The sequence below is a fragment of the Bactrocera oleae genome, unplaced genomic scaffold, assembly GCF_042242935.1.
Source record: "Bactrocera oleae isolate idBacOlea1 unplaced genomic scaffold, idBacOlea1 ctg00000010.1, whole genome shotgun sequence".
In the NCBI taxonomy this organism is placed as follows: domain Eukaryota; kingdom Metazoa; phylum Arthropoda; class Insecta; order Diptera; family Tephritidae; genus Bactrocera; species Bactrocera oleae.
Window position 1 is genome coordinate 330,001 of NW_027212753.1, and position 15,000 is coordinate 345,000.

General features: G+C 35.0%; 2 non-coding genes and 1 pseudogene across 2 annotated transcripts; all 3 read left to right on the top strand.

The window, feature by feature from the left end:
• The first annotated feature begins 4,767 nt into the window (after positions 1-4,767).
• LOC138858523 (small subunit ribosomal RNA) lies at positions 4,768-6,757 on the top strand. The gene has a single exon (XR_011397611.1). It is a non-coding gene; the product is annotated as a small subunit ribosomal RNA (ribosomal RNA).
• A 624-nt stretch (positions 6,758-7,381) lies between these two features.
• LOC138858596 (5.8S ribosomal RNA) lies at positions 7,382-7,560 on the top strand. Its single transcript, XR_011397648.1, has one exon. It is a non-coding gene; the product is annotated as a 5.8S ribosomal RNA (ribosomal RNA).
• A 502-nt stretch (positions 7,561-8,062) lies between these two features.
• LOC138858563 (large subunit ribosomal RNA) overlaps positions 8,063-15,000 on the top strand; it is a 9,868-nt pseudogene continuing 2,930 nt past the window's right edge.

Sequence of the window (15,000 nt, forward strand, 5' to 3'; positions counted from 1 at the left end):
CAAAAGTAATAAAGTAATTGAAATTAAAGCATATTATACAATATGGTATATTAATGAGTGTTTGAGAGAATCATAACATGAAAATAAAAATTTGAACGTATAAAACTTTGTTTTCAATATTTATTGAAAATAAGGTAAGTGTTGGAATTGTTATCAAACGACTATCATTTAATATACCAAAAGTAATAAAGTAATTGAAATAAAAGCATATTATACAATATGGTATATTAATGAGTGTTTGAGAGAATCATAACATGAAAATAAAAATTTGAACGCATAAAACTTTGTTTTCAATATTTATTGAAAATAAGGTAAATGTTGGGATTGTTATCAAACGACTATCATTTAATATACCAAAGTAATAAAGTAATTGAATTAAAATCATATTATACAATATGGTATAATAGTATATCAAGTGTTTTAATAACATGAAAATAAAAATGTTAACCAAAATACTTTGCTTGCAATATTAAATGAAGAAGTAGTGAATTTTCATATAAGTATTAAATGTATAAAGTCTATGAAGTAATAAATTTTCATATAAGTAGTAAATATATAAAGTCTATGAAGTAATAAATTTTCATATAAGTATTAATTGCATAAAGTCTATGAAGTAATAAATTTTCATATAAGTACTAAATGTATAAAGTCTATGAAGTAATAAATTTTCATATAAGTAGTAAATATATAAAGTCTATGAAGTAATAAATTTTCATATAAGTATTAATTGTATAAAGTCTATGAAGTAATAAATTTTCATATAAGTATTAATTGTATAAAGTCTATGAAGTAATAAATTTTCATATAAGTATTAATTGTATAAAGTCTATGAAGTAATAAATTTTCATATAAGTACTAAATGTATAAAGTCTATGAAGTAATAAATTTTCATATAAGTAGTAAATATATAAAGTCTATGAAGTAATAAATTTTCATATAAGTATTAATTGCATAAAGTCTATGAAGTAGTGAATTTTCATATAAGTATTAAATGTATAAAGTCTATGAAGTAATAAATTTTCATATAAGTAGTAAATATATAAAGTCTATGAAGTAATAAATTTTCATATAAGTATTAATTGTATAAAGTCTATGAGTAATAAATTTTCATATAAGTATTAATTGTATAAAGTCTATGAAGTAATAAATTTTCATATAAGTATTAATTGTATAAAGTCTATGAAGTAATAAATTTTCATATAAGTACTAAATGTATAAAGTCTATGAAGTAATAAATTTTCATATAAGTAGTAAATATATAAAGTCTATGAAGTAATAAATTTTCATATAAGTATTAATTGCATAAAGTCTATGAAGTAATAAATTTTCATATAAGTACTAAATGTATAAAGTCTATGAAGTAATAAATTTTCATATAAGTAGTAAATATATAAAGTCTATGAAGTAATAAATTTTCATATAAGTATTAATTGTATAAAGTCTATGAAGTAATAAATTTTCATATAAGTATTAATTGTATAAAGTCTATGAAGTAATAAATTTTCATATAAGTATTAAATGTATAAAGTCTATGAAGTAAAATATAAAGTCTATGAAGTAATAAATTTTTATATAAGTATAAAAAATATAAAGTCTATGAAGTAATGAATTTTCATATAAGTATTAATTGTATAAAGTCTATGAAGTAATAAATTTTCATATGAGTATTAAATGTATAAAGTCTATGAAGTAAAATATAAAGTCTATGAAGTAATAAATTTTCATATAAGTAGTAAATATATAAAGTCTATGAAGTAATAAATTTTCATATAAGTATTAATTGTATAAAGTCTATGAAGTAATAAATTTTCATATAAGTATTAATTGTATAAAGTCTATGAAGTAATAAATTTTCATATAAGTATTAATTGTATAAAGTCTATGAAGTAATAAATTTTCATATAAGTATTAATTGTATAAAGTCTATGAAGTAATAAATTTTCATATAAGTACTAAATGTATAAAGTCTATGAAGTAATAAATTTTCATATAAGTAGTAAATATATAAAGTCTATGAAGTAATAAATTTTCATATAAGTATTAATTGCATAAAGTCTATGAAGTAATAAATTTTCATATAAGTACTAAATGTATAAAGTCTATGAAGTAATAAATTTTCATATAAGTAGTAAATATATAAAGTCTATGAAGTAATAAATTTTCATATAAGTATTAATTGTATAAAGTCTATGAAGTAATAAATTTTCATATAAGTATTAATTGTATAAAGTCTATGAAGTAATAAATTTTCATATAAGTATTAATTGTATAAAGTCTATGAAGTAATAAATTTTCATATAAATATTAATTGTATAAAGTCTATGAAGTAATAAATTTTCATATAAGTACTAAATGTATAAAATCTATGAAGTAATAAATTTTCATATAAGTAGTAAATATATAAAGTCTATGAAGTAATAAATTTTCATATAAGTATTAAATGTATAAAGTCTATGAAGTAAAATATAAAGTCTATGAAGTAATAAATTTTTATATAAGTATAAAAAATATAAAGTCTATGAAGTAATAAATTTTCATATAAGTATTAATTGTATAAAGTCTATGAAGTAATAAATTTTCATATAAGTATTAAATGTATAAAGTCTATGAAGTAAAATATAAAGTCTATGAAGTAATAAATTTTTATATAAGTATAAAAAATATAAAGTCTATGAAGTAATGAATTTTCATATAAGTATTAATTGTATAAAGTCTATGAAGTAATAAATTTTCATATGAGTATTAAATGTATAAAGTCTATGAAGTAAAATATAAAGTCTATGAAGTAATAAATTTTCATATAAGTAGTAAATATATAAAGTCTATGAAGTAATAAATTTTCATATAAGTATTAATTGTATAAAGTCTATGAAGTAATAAATTTTCATATAAGTATTAATTGTATAAAGTCTATGAAGTAATAAATTTTCATATAAGTATTAATTGTATAAAGTCTATGAAGTAATAAATTTTCATATAAGTAGTAAATATATAAAGTCTATGAAGTAATAAATTTTCATATGAGTATTAAATGTATAAAGTCTATGAAGTAAAATATAAAGTCTATGAAGTAATAAATTTTTATATAAGTATAAAAAATATAAAGTCTATGAAGTAATGAATTTTCATATAAGTATTAAATGTATAAAGTCTATGAAGTAATAAATTTTCATATAAGTATTAAATGTATAAAGTCTATGAAGTAATAAATTTTCATATAAGTATTAAATATGAAGTCATACAAGTTAAAAATTTAAAAAAAAAATCGATTGTAAAAATACTTTTGATGTTATTAGTTGTATTATGACCATGACGATATTTGAAAATGATATAAATTACCCACGTATATATGAGTTTTTAAATTTTAAATAGGTTAAAAGAATTTTTCCATATATTTTCGGGTTGGTAACGTCAACATGGGAGAGAACATTTATAACAAATTTGCACAAATCTGCTCAAATTGACATATACTGAAATAGTACTTATATGAAAATTTATTACTTCATAGACTTTATACATTTAGTACTTATATGAAAATTTTTTACTGCTAGGAAATGTATTATACTTTTATATATTTGAATTCCTTATGTTAGTTTATTAGTAAGAAATTGTTTTTAAATACTTATAAGTATGAATATTACTATACTTATATGATTTATGTATTTAGTACTTGTATGAAAATTTTCATACTTGTATGACTTTATTTACTTAGTATTTATATGGAAATATTTTTTACTTTATATGTATTTTTAAGTAAATATGAAAATGAAAGTTGATTTTGTGTGCCTTTTTATTCCTGGTTTTTATACAGTTAGTTTAAATAGAAATAGATTTTGTTTTATACAAAACTCTATATTCTGTACTAACATATTGTATATAATGAGCGTTTTTTATTCCTGGTTTTTATACAGTTAGTTTAAATAGAAATAGATTTTGTTTTATACAAAACTCTATATTCTGTACTAACATATTGTATATAATGAGCGTTTTTTATTCCTGGTTTTTATACAGTTAGTTTAAATAGAAATAGATTTTGTTTTATACAAAACTCTATATTCTGTACTAACATATTGTATATAATGAGCGTTTTTTATTCCTGGTTTCCTACAGTTAGTTTAAATAGAAATAGATTTTGTTTTATACAAAAACATAAAAAATCTATTATTCTATACTAACATATTGTAGAAATAAATATTAAACAATATTTTAGTTTTATTTGTGAGCTATTCTAATATTTACTCATAAAATATATGTGTAAAAGGATGGTTTTTAAATAAAATAAAATATTAATGTGTTGCACCCGAAAATACTTTTTATCATATATTTATTATTGAAATAAATATAATAGAATTTGAAATTATTAATTTCAAATCAAGAAAAAAATGTATATACTCTTAAAAAAAGGTATATATATTACTATATGCATTGAAATAAAGTAAAATGTATAGAATGATATTATTTGAAAATTTTGCCAATATAAGAAGAAATATCGTTCTTACATAATAATTAAATAATAATATGTATAGAGAACGAAAATTCTTTTCACGATACCAAAACAAAAATTAAAAAAATCCATTACAAAATCACACAATAGAAATGAAATATAATGAAAAAAAATATAATAAAGAAAGAAACATAGAAAAATTGTTGTGTATATTGTAAATGTTTTTATGTTTTGTGTATTTGTGTATAATTTTCAAATAAGAAAATATCATTTTAAACTTTTATATAATATAAAAAATATTATATAAAAAAGAAATATATATTATTCTGGTTGATCCTGCCAGTAGTTATATGCTTGTCTCAAAGATTAAGCCATGCATGTCTAAGTACAAACAAATTAAAAGTGAAACCGCAAAAGGCTCATTATATCAGTTATGGTTCCATAGATCGTTAACAGTTACTTGGATAACTGTGGTAATTCTAGAGCTAATACATGCAAAATAAACACGGACCTTTTGGAACGTGTGCTTTTATTAGGCTAAAACCAAGCGATTATTCGATCGTTATATTGGTTGAACTCTAGATAACTTGCAGATCGTATGGTCTCGTACCGACGACAGATCTTTCAAATGTCTGCCCTATCAACTTTTGATGGTAGTATCTAGGACTACCATGGTTGCAACGGGTAACGGGGAATCAGGGTTCGATTCCGGAGAGGGAGCCTGAGAAACGGCTACCACATCTAAGGAAGGCAGCAGGCGCGTAAATTACCCACTCCCAGTTCGGGGAGGTAGTGACGAAAAATAACAATACAGGACTCATATCCGAGGCCCTGTAATTGGAATGAGTACACTTTAAATCCTTTAACAAGGACCTATTGGAGGGCAAGTCTGGTGCCAGCAGCCGCGGTAATTCCAGCTCCAATAGCGTATATTAAAGTTGTTGCGGTTAAAACGTTCGTAGTTGAATTTGTGCTTCATACGGGTAGTACAACTATAATTGTGGTATGTACATTACCTTATGTATGTAAGCGTATTACCGGTGGAGTTCTTATATATAATTAATACAATGTATTTTTTATATATTCCTCCTATTTAAACCTGCTTCAGTGCTCTTCATCGAGTGTTGTTGTGGGCCGGTACAATTACTTTGAACAAATTAGAGTGCTTAAAGCAGGCTCCAAATGCCTGAATATTTTGTGCATGGAATAATGAAATAAGACCTCTGTTCTACTTTCATTGGTTTTTAGATCAAGAGGTAATGATTAATAGAAGCAGTTTGGGGGCATTAGTATTACGACGCGAGAGGTGAAATTCTTGGACCGTCGTAAGACTAACTTAAGCGAAAGCATTTGCCAAAGATGTTTTCATTAATCAAGAACGAAAGTTAGAGGTTCGAAGGCGATCAGATACCGCCCTAGTTCTAACCATAAACGATGCCAGCTAGCAATTGGGTGTAGCTACTACTATGGCTCTCTCAGTCGCTTCCCGGGAAACCAAAGCTTTTGGGCTCCGGGGGAAGTATGGTTGCAAAGCTGAAACTTAAAGGAATTGACGGAAGGGCACCACCAGGAGTGGAGCCTGCGGCTTAATTTGACTCAACACGGGAAAACTTACCAGGTCCGAACATAAGCGTGTAAGACAGATTGATAGCTCTTTCTCGAATCTATGGGTGGTGGTGCATGGCCGTTCTTAGTTCGTGGAGTGATTTGTCTGGTTAATTCCGATAACGAACGAGACTCAAATATATTAAATAGATGCTTTCAGGATTATGGTGTTGAAGCTTATATAGCCTTCATTCATGCGTTCATCTTGAATGTACAAGTGTTTGAATGTGTTTATATAAGTGGAGTCGTACCTGTTGGTTTGTCCCATTATAAGGACACTAGCTTCTTAAATGGACAAATTGCGTCTAGCAGTAACGAGATTGAGCAATAACAGGTCTGTGATGCCCTTAGATGTCCTGGGCTGCACGCGCGCTACAATGAAAGTATCAACGTGTATTTCCTAGACCGAGAGGTCCGGGTAAACCGCTGAACCACTTTCATGCTTGGGATTGTGAACTGAAACTGTTCACATGAACTTGGAATTCCCAGTAAGTGTGAGTCATTAACTCGCATTGATTACGTCCCTGCCCTTTGTACACACCGCCCGTCGCTACTACCGATTGAATTATTTAGTGAGGTCTCCGGACGTGATCACTGTGACGCCTTGTGTTTCACGGTTGTTTCGCAAAAGTTGACCGAACTTGATTATTTAGAGGAAGTAAAAGTCGTAACAAGGTTTCCGTAGGTGAACCTGCGGAAGGATCATTATTGTGTTCCTATCCGAAAAGAAAAAAAAATAATTATATAAAAACAAAATAAAAAAAAAGAATAAAAAAGAAAAAAAAGTTTTCTTTTTGTTCTTTTCATTCAAAATGTTTTGAATTATACAATGTTTTGAATGTTTTTCTGTTTTTTTTTTTTTTTTTAACTCCTTGTAATGCATTATGACAATATATATTATATTGTGAACTTCGCATACATTGTATTTGAACGCAATAAAAAAACCTTTAAACATATAGCTGTACTTATTATTTATATAGAAAATAATATTTAATTGTGATATTTATATAAAATATTATAAATGATAAGTTAACTTGTTCACATTAACGTGTGTAATACCTTTTTTTATGGTATTTTCTATTTGTGATTAAAAACATGTTGAAAAATTTAAAAAAAGAAAACGCACAAATAGAGAAGAAAATAATATATAAAAGGTATTACTGTTTTTGTTGACCTAAGACATGCGCAGCTGCAAATGTTTGGGTTTAAAATTACAATTTATTGAAAGATGTTTTAAACTTATGTATTAAAAATTTATTATTGATTAATTATTAATACTTTCAATAAATTAAAATTCTTTGACTTTGAATTAAAAAAATACAAAAAAATTATCACTCTAAGCGGTGGATCACTCGGCTCATGGGTCGATGAAGAACGCAGCAAACTGTGCGTCATCGTGTGAACTGCAGGACACATGAACATCGACATTTTGAACGCATATTGCGGTCCATGCTGTTATGTACTTTAATTAATTTTAAAGTGCTGCTTGGACTACATATGGTTGAGGGTTGTAAGACTATGCTAAATTAGTTGCTTATTCTTTTAGTCAATTAATAGAATTTAAGCATATGGCATATTATTGGATTGTATTTTTCAATCCATAATATTAATAGCATAAAAAGAAATATAGAAAATATATTCTTGAATACCTCATATTTGAACGAAAATTTATGATAAATGAGAATCTTAGTATTCCCATAAAAGAAAAAATTTTCAACATTATTTAAATTATATTAAATAATACATAAGAGGAATGTCTAGCATAAAATAAATTTTTATTCTAGAATTAATTCACTCTATTGTATTGAGAAAAATTTATAATAAAAAAAAATATATGATATGTGGAGGAATAATGTTGTTAATTTTATTAATTATTATATTATGAATTTTAAAAAGGGATGAAAAGATTGAATAATATTGAGTAATCAAGATATAAAAATATATTTCTTTAAAATAGCAAATAGCAAAAAAATTAAATAAAAATAAACAAATCAATCTAAAATATATTTTATACAACCTCAACTCATATGGGACTACCCCCTGAATTTAAGCATATTAATGAGGGGAGGAAAAGAAACTAACAAGGATTTTCTTAGTAGCGGCGAGCGAAAAGAAAATAGTTCAGCACTAAGTCACTTTGTCTATATGGCAAATGTGAGATGCAGTGTATGGAATATCTTAATATCTAGTATGAGAAATTAACGATTTAAGTCCTTCTTAAATGAGGCCATTTACCCATAGAGGGTGCCAGGCCCGTATAACGTTAATGATTACTAGAAAGATATTTCCAAAGAGTCGTGTTGCTTGATAGTGCAGCACTAAGTGGGTGGTAAACTCCATCTAAAACTAAATATAACCATGAGACCGATAGTAAACAAGTACCGTGAGGGAAAGTTGAAAAGAACTCTGAATAGAGAGTTAAATAGTACGTGAAACTGCTTAGAGGTTAAGCCCGATGAACCTGAATATCCATTATGAAAAATTCATCATTATAACTGTAGTATTTAATTTTAAATATTATAGTAATAGTGTGCATTTTTTTTTTTTTTTTCATATAAGGACATTGTAATCTATTAACATAATAAAATATTTATCAAAAGATCATTGGTTTTTAAGTTTATTCAAATTAATTTGCTTTTAGCTTATTAACATAGAATAATTACTGATGATTTGATAAAGTGTTGATAGATTTTATTATATATAATGCTAAAATTCTTTTGAATTTTACAATAATATTATTATCATTGATTTTAATATTAATTGTATGCATTTATATGATTAACAATGCGAAAGATTCAGGATACCTTCGGGACCCGTCTTGAAACACGGACCAAGGAGTCTAACATATGTGCAAGTCATTGGGTTATATTAAACCTAATGGCGAAATTAACTTAACTGTATTAATAATGGGATTAATTTTTAATGTATTACATTATTAATTCAATCCCGGGGCGTTCCATATAGTTATGTATAATGATAATTTATTATTATTTATACCTCTAACTGGAGCGTACCTTGAGCATATATGCTGTGACCCGAAAGATGGTGAACTATACTTGATCAGGTTGAAGTCAGGGGAAACCCTGATGGAAGACCGAAACAGTTCTGACGTGCAAATCGATTGTCAGAATTGAGTATAGGGGCGAAAGACCAATCGAACCATCTAGTAGCTGGTTCCCTCCGAAGTTTCCCTCAGGATAGCTGGTGCATTTAAAAATTATGTAAAATAATCTTATCTGGTAAAGCGAATGATTAGAGGCCTTAGGGTCGAAACGACCTTAACCTATTCTCAAACTTTAAATGGGTAAGAACCTCACCTTTCTTGATATGAAGGTTGAGGTTATGATATAATGTGCCCAGTGGGCCACTTTTGGTAAGCAGAACTGGCGCTGTGGGATGAACCAAACGTAATGTTACGGTGCCTAAATTAACAACTCATGCAGATACCATGAAAGGCGTTGGTTGCTTAAAACAGCAGGACGGTGGACATGGAAGTCGTAATCCGCTAAGGAGTGTGTAACAACTCACCTGCCGAAGCAACTAGCCCTTAAAATGGATGGCGCTTAAGTTGTATACCTATACATTACCGCTAAAGTACATGATTTATAATACAATTTCGGTTGGATTATAAATTTTGAAACTTTAGTGAGTAGGAGGGTACAATGGTGTGCTTAGAAGTGTTTGGCGTAAGCCTGCATGGAGCCGCTATTGGTACAGATCTTGGTGGTAGTAGCAAATAATCGAATGAGACCTTGGAGGACTGAAGTGGAGAAGGGTTTCGTGTGAACAGTGGTTGATCACGAGTTAGTCGGTCCTAAGTTCAAGGCGAAAGCCGAAAATTTTCAAGTTTTAATGAAATGAAATGAATGAATTTTTATTCCATAGTAATTAAACACTTGAATAATTTTGAACGAAAGGGAATACGGTTCCAATTCCGTAACCTGTTGAGTATCCGTTTGTTATTAAAAATGGGCCTTTGTGCTCATCCTGGCAACAGGAACGACCATAAAGAAGCCGTCGAGAGGTATCGGAAGAGTTTTCTTTTCTGTTTTATAGTCGTACTACCATGGAAGTCTTTCGAAGAGAGATATGGTAGATGGACTAGAAGAGCATGACATTTACTGTTGTGTCGATATTTTCTCCTCGGACCTTGAAAATTTATGGTGGGGTTACGCAAACTTCTCAACAGGCCGTACCAATATCCGCAGCTGGTCTCCAAGGTGAAGAGTCTCTAGTCGATAGAATAATGTAGGTAAGGGAAGTCGGCAAATTAGATCCGTAACTTCGGGATAAGGATTGGCTCTGAAGATTGAGATAGTCGGGCTTGATTGGGAAGCAATACCATGGTTTATGTACTCGTTCTGGGTAAATAGAGAATTTCGATTCTTGTTCCCCGGATAGTAGTTACGTAGCCAATTGTGGAACTTTCTTGCTAAAATTTCTAAAGGATTTATTATTGTATAGATACTTTTTAAATTATAACGATTATCAATTAACAATCAATTCAGAACTGGCACGGACTTGGGGAATCCGACTGTCTAATTAAAACAAAGCATTGTGATGGCCCTAACGGGTGTTGACACAATGTGATTTCTGCCCAGTGCTCTGAATGTCAAAGTGAAGAAATTCAAGTAAGCGCGGGTAAACGGCGGGAGTAACTATGACTCTCTTAAGGTAGCCAAATGCCTCGTCATCTAATTAGTGACGCGCATGAATGGATTAACGAGATTCCCTCTGTCCCTATCTACTCATTCGTTGTTTGGATTCCGACGCGAATAGACGTGCGTGCGCATCGTTGCGATTAATTAGTGATTTTTTCGATTTTCTTTTGTGCGGTATTTGTTTACGCGAGTGAGTTGGCACCGTTGCTTGGCGGGTGTGAAAATTGTTGTTGCGATTTCCGTGGAATTTCGTTTTGTGCGGGTATTCGCTGGAAATTGTTTTTGCTCGGTTACGGGACCGCGTGTGTGGTTTTTCGTGCTAGGGCACGAATTGCGCGTTTTTAGGAAATTTTTGGCGTGGGCATATTAAGTAGCGGTAAGTACATATTTTTTAATATTGTGTACTGTACCTTTAGGTACTACCGCAACGTGGTTGTTATTGTTGTGGGACTCTCCGTACAGTTCCAGTTTAGTGCTGTGTTGTTGGCATTGTTTGCCGGCTGGACTGCTTGTTTGGAGTGCTGTGTTGGGCATCTGGCGTTCAGTTGGTCAGTGTCAGCAAGTCCTGAGCAGGATTGCTCAATAGGTACCGGCGGCTGTCCCAGTGTTGGAGACAGTGAATCCTGTGCAGACAAACGGTCGTAGTAGTGTGCGTTTAGCCCACGGATCGATTCGGTTCAGCGCCACATCGGTCGACTCGCAACCGTTACGGGGACTTGTTCCGTCCGGCGGTCATTTGAGTGACCTTGTCCAGACCATTTGGTTGGAGTTGTGGGCTGTACCCTTGCGAGAACGCCTTAATCGTCCGCTTGGGTCGTCGCTGCTACAGAGCGGGTCTGCGCTTGCGACACTTTTTTCAGCGCGTTCAGTCGCACGTACGTGGCGAGCGGCTGTTTCGGGGTCTTGTCTGAACGAGTCCCATCTGCGTCAGTGGTACGCTTGGCGGATCAGCCTACCGAAAGGCGAAGTCCGAAGGTAGAGATGCCTCCACCACGGAGGAGGAGGGTTAAGTCCCTCGCTGGGAGCGAAGAGTCGGGGCCATCAACCATTACGGTCGACACTTCGGGAGACGAGATGGTGGGGCCATCGGTAAGGTCCCCGCCACGGCGGAAGGCGCGTGTGGGGTCGCCGGTAGAAACGGGGGGTGATGAGGGTGGGAGCGGTAGTGGTAGCGGTTGCGGTAACGGTGACACCGCTGAAAAAGCGGCTGTTCACCCCGCAAAGTCGGGCGAGGGCGAAGTGGGTGTTGCGTGCGTTGATACGGGCGCGAAGAAAAAGGGCGCTAGCAAAATGAGCGTGAGCAAGAGCGGCGCGAGCAACCGTGGAGCTCTTAAGGGGGGTGTTGTTGTCGGGGGTGGTGCGGTTAGCCATGTCGCGGCTATTAAGAAAATTTCGGCGGAGCTTAGCGAAGTAGTTTTTGGGGCCGAAAATTTCGCTATAGGGACCGTGAAGGGGCTGATGGAGCTTGCCTCGAAGTACGAGGCACTTCTGATGACGGTTGTAGCCGAGAATGCCCATCTTCGCGGTCAAGTTGACGCCCTTAGAGGAAGCTGTGGGGGACACTCCTCGCCGCCGAGCAGGTCAATGCCGGCTCCATCGGCACCGATGCCTCCGCCCCCAGCACCTGTACTGGAGGCGATTGCACCGGTGGCGCAGAAGCCTGTTGAGACCTGGTCCGTTGTGGTTAGGAGTAAGGGGCCTGCAGCTTCCTCTGAGGAAGTGATTAAAAAAGTAGTTAAGGAGGTGGGTCCTTCCCTGGGGGTAAGGATCCACGAGGTTAGGCCAATTAAGGGTGGTGGGGCGGTTATCCGCACTCCCTCTGTTTTAGAGAGGGAGAAAGTTGCGACGAACGCGAAATTCGGGGAGGTGGGGTTGGACGTGACTGTCAACCGGAAGTTGGGTCCTCGGGTTGTAGTCCAGGGGGTTCATACGGAGATCTCCCATGATGAGTTCATGGAAGAGTTACTCCGGCTGAACCTTCAGGATTTCAGCCCGGCGTCCCAGAGGTCTGACGTAAGGATGGTCAGTCGCCCCTGGAAGGTGGCCCCTGATGGTAGCACCAATGTCGTCCTTGAGGGTACGGACAAAATGATGTCCGCCCTCCTGGAGGCAGGTAGGTGCTACATCAAGTGGTTCTCCTTCCGGGTGCGACCGGATAGCCCCGTTGCTGGCTGCTTCCGGTGTATGAGCTTCGACCATAGAGTGGCTGTGTGTAGGGCCAAATCAGATGTCTGCCGGAGGTGTGGTCAGGAAGGCCACAGAGCTGCCAGTTGCGTCAATGCACTCCATTGCCGCAACTGCGCATTCAAGGGTAGACCAGCTGGGCATCTTATGATGTCCGCTGTCTGCCCGATATACTGTGGCATTGTTGAGCGCGCCCTCGCCAGACACTGATGGGGGGAATTATACAGTTAAACTGCCAGGGGGCGTATGCCGTAATGTGTGAATTGGGGGGGTGTATGGCTGAGGGGAGGTGCGGCATTGCCTTACTCCAGGAGCCCTACGCCACCAATGGTGTGGTTCGGGGTCTTCCTGGTAGTTTCAGGGTCTTCACGGACCTTGGGGCTAATGCTGCAATTGTTGTGAGTGATCCCAACTACGATTGTGTAGTTGTGGATTCCTCACAACTGGGTGTATGTGTCGCGATAGAGGGGGAGTTCGGTAGGCTGATTGTAGCTAGTTTGTACTGCAAATTTAGCGAGCCCCTAGAGCCCTACCTGGGCTACATGGATAAGCTACTACTACTTGCGAGTAGTAGCCCATTTATCCTAGGGCTGGATGCGAATGCCTCGTCTTCGATGTGGTTTAGTAAGGTATCCCGGCATTCGTCTGGATATCAAAGCCACAGTCGAGGCGAGGCATTAAGTGAATGGGTGGTGGCTAAAAACCTCCACATTGTGAATGAGCCGAGTGAATGGTACACGTTTGATGGGCCTGGGGGCGTGAGTGACATTGACGTGACGCTTATGAATCAGGCAGCAGATAGGGCGTTCGTAGCTAGATGGGAGGTTAAGGGAGGGTGGGGATTGAGTGATCATAATTTGATCCAAATTATGGTTACTCCCAAATCCCCTCCCTCGCTGTATGAGAGTCCATTGCGGCGATGGCGTACCTCTGGTATCGACTGGAACCAATATGGACGATCTGTCAGGGAAGCGGTATTGGGTATACCGCTTATAGCGTTTGAGGATTTGGGGGTCGATGAGCAGGTTGCTCGTCTTTATGAGGTAGTGTGGGGGGTTAATGATAGGGTACTTAGAAAGTGTGAAAGTTTTATCGTTAGGAAAATTAAGTGGTGGACGCATGAGTTAACCTTGAAGAGGAGGACTGTCAGGCGATTGAGGCGAAAGTTTCAACGCGCTCGGCGGTCCAATTCTGACAGGCTGTCCCAGCTTAGGCATGAACTTAGTTGTGCGGCTAGGGAATATAAGGATATGTTGGTAAAAGTTAAAGAAGAGGAGTGGAGGAATTTTGTAGGGGAAAATAGGGACGACCCGTGGGGTCAGGTCTATAGGATCTGCCGGGGTCGTAAGAGGGAGGATATCACCTCTCTTCGCGTTGGTGACACTGTGTTATCAACGTGGAGAGAGTGTGCGGGGGCTTTGTTAGGAGCGTTCTTTCCTAGGGCGGAGGTTCAGGTACCTCAAGCACAAGAGGTACCTGTCCCTCCATTAGATGATGGAGAGTTGGGGTACGCCTTTGGCCTGGTCAGGTCTAAACGGTCCCCAGGTTTTGATGGTTTGAACGGAGAGATGTGTAAAAGCTTGTGGAAGTTCATTCCTGAATACTTGGAGGCCATTTATGATAAGTGCGTGTGGGAGGGTTATTTTCCCCGCGAGTGGAAAATTGCTAGGGTTGTACCTCTCCTGAAGTCCCCTGATAAGATCAGGAGTGATCCTCGCTCTTATCGGGGCATCAGTCTCCTTCCAGTACTTGGAAAAGTGCTGGAAAGAGTTATGGTGGAACGGCTTCAGGAGCTAACGCGGGGTATGTGGTCGGATAGACAGTATGGGTTCAGGAAAGGACGCAGTGTAGAGGATGCGTGGTTCTACGTTCAGGGTGCTGTTAGGGAGAATGTCAACAAATATGTCCTTGGCATATTTGTTGACTTCAAGGGGGCATTTGATTACCTAAGCTGGGATCGAGTGTTGCAACGGCTGGAGGAGCTTGGCTGTCCGGAAATTACTCTTTGGCGGAGTTACTTTTCGGACAGAAAAGCCTCTCTAGTCGGAATGAATGGGAGTGTGGAGATCGGAGTGGTTCGTGGCTGCCCGCAGGGATCCATCTGCG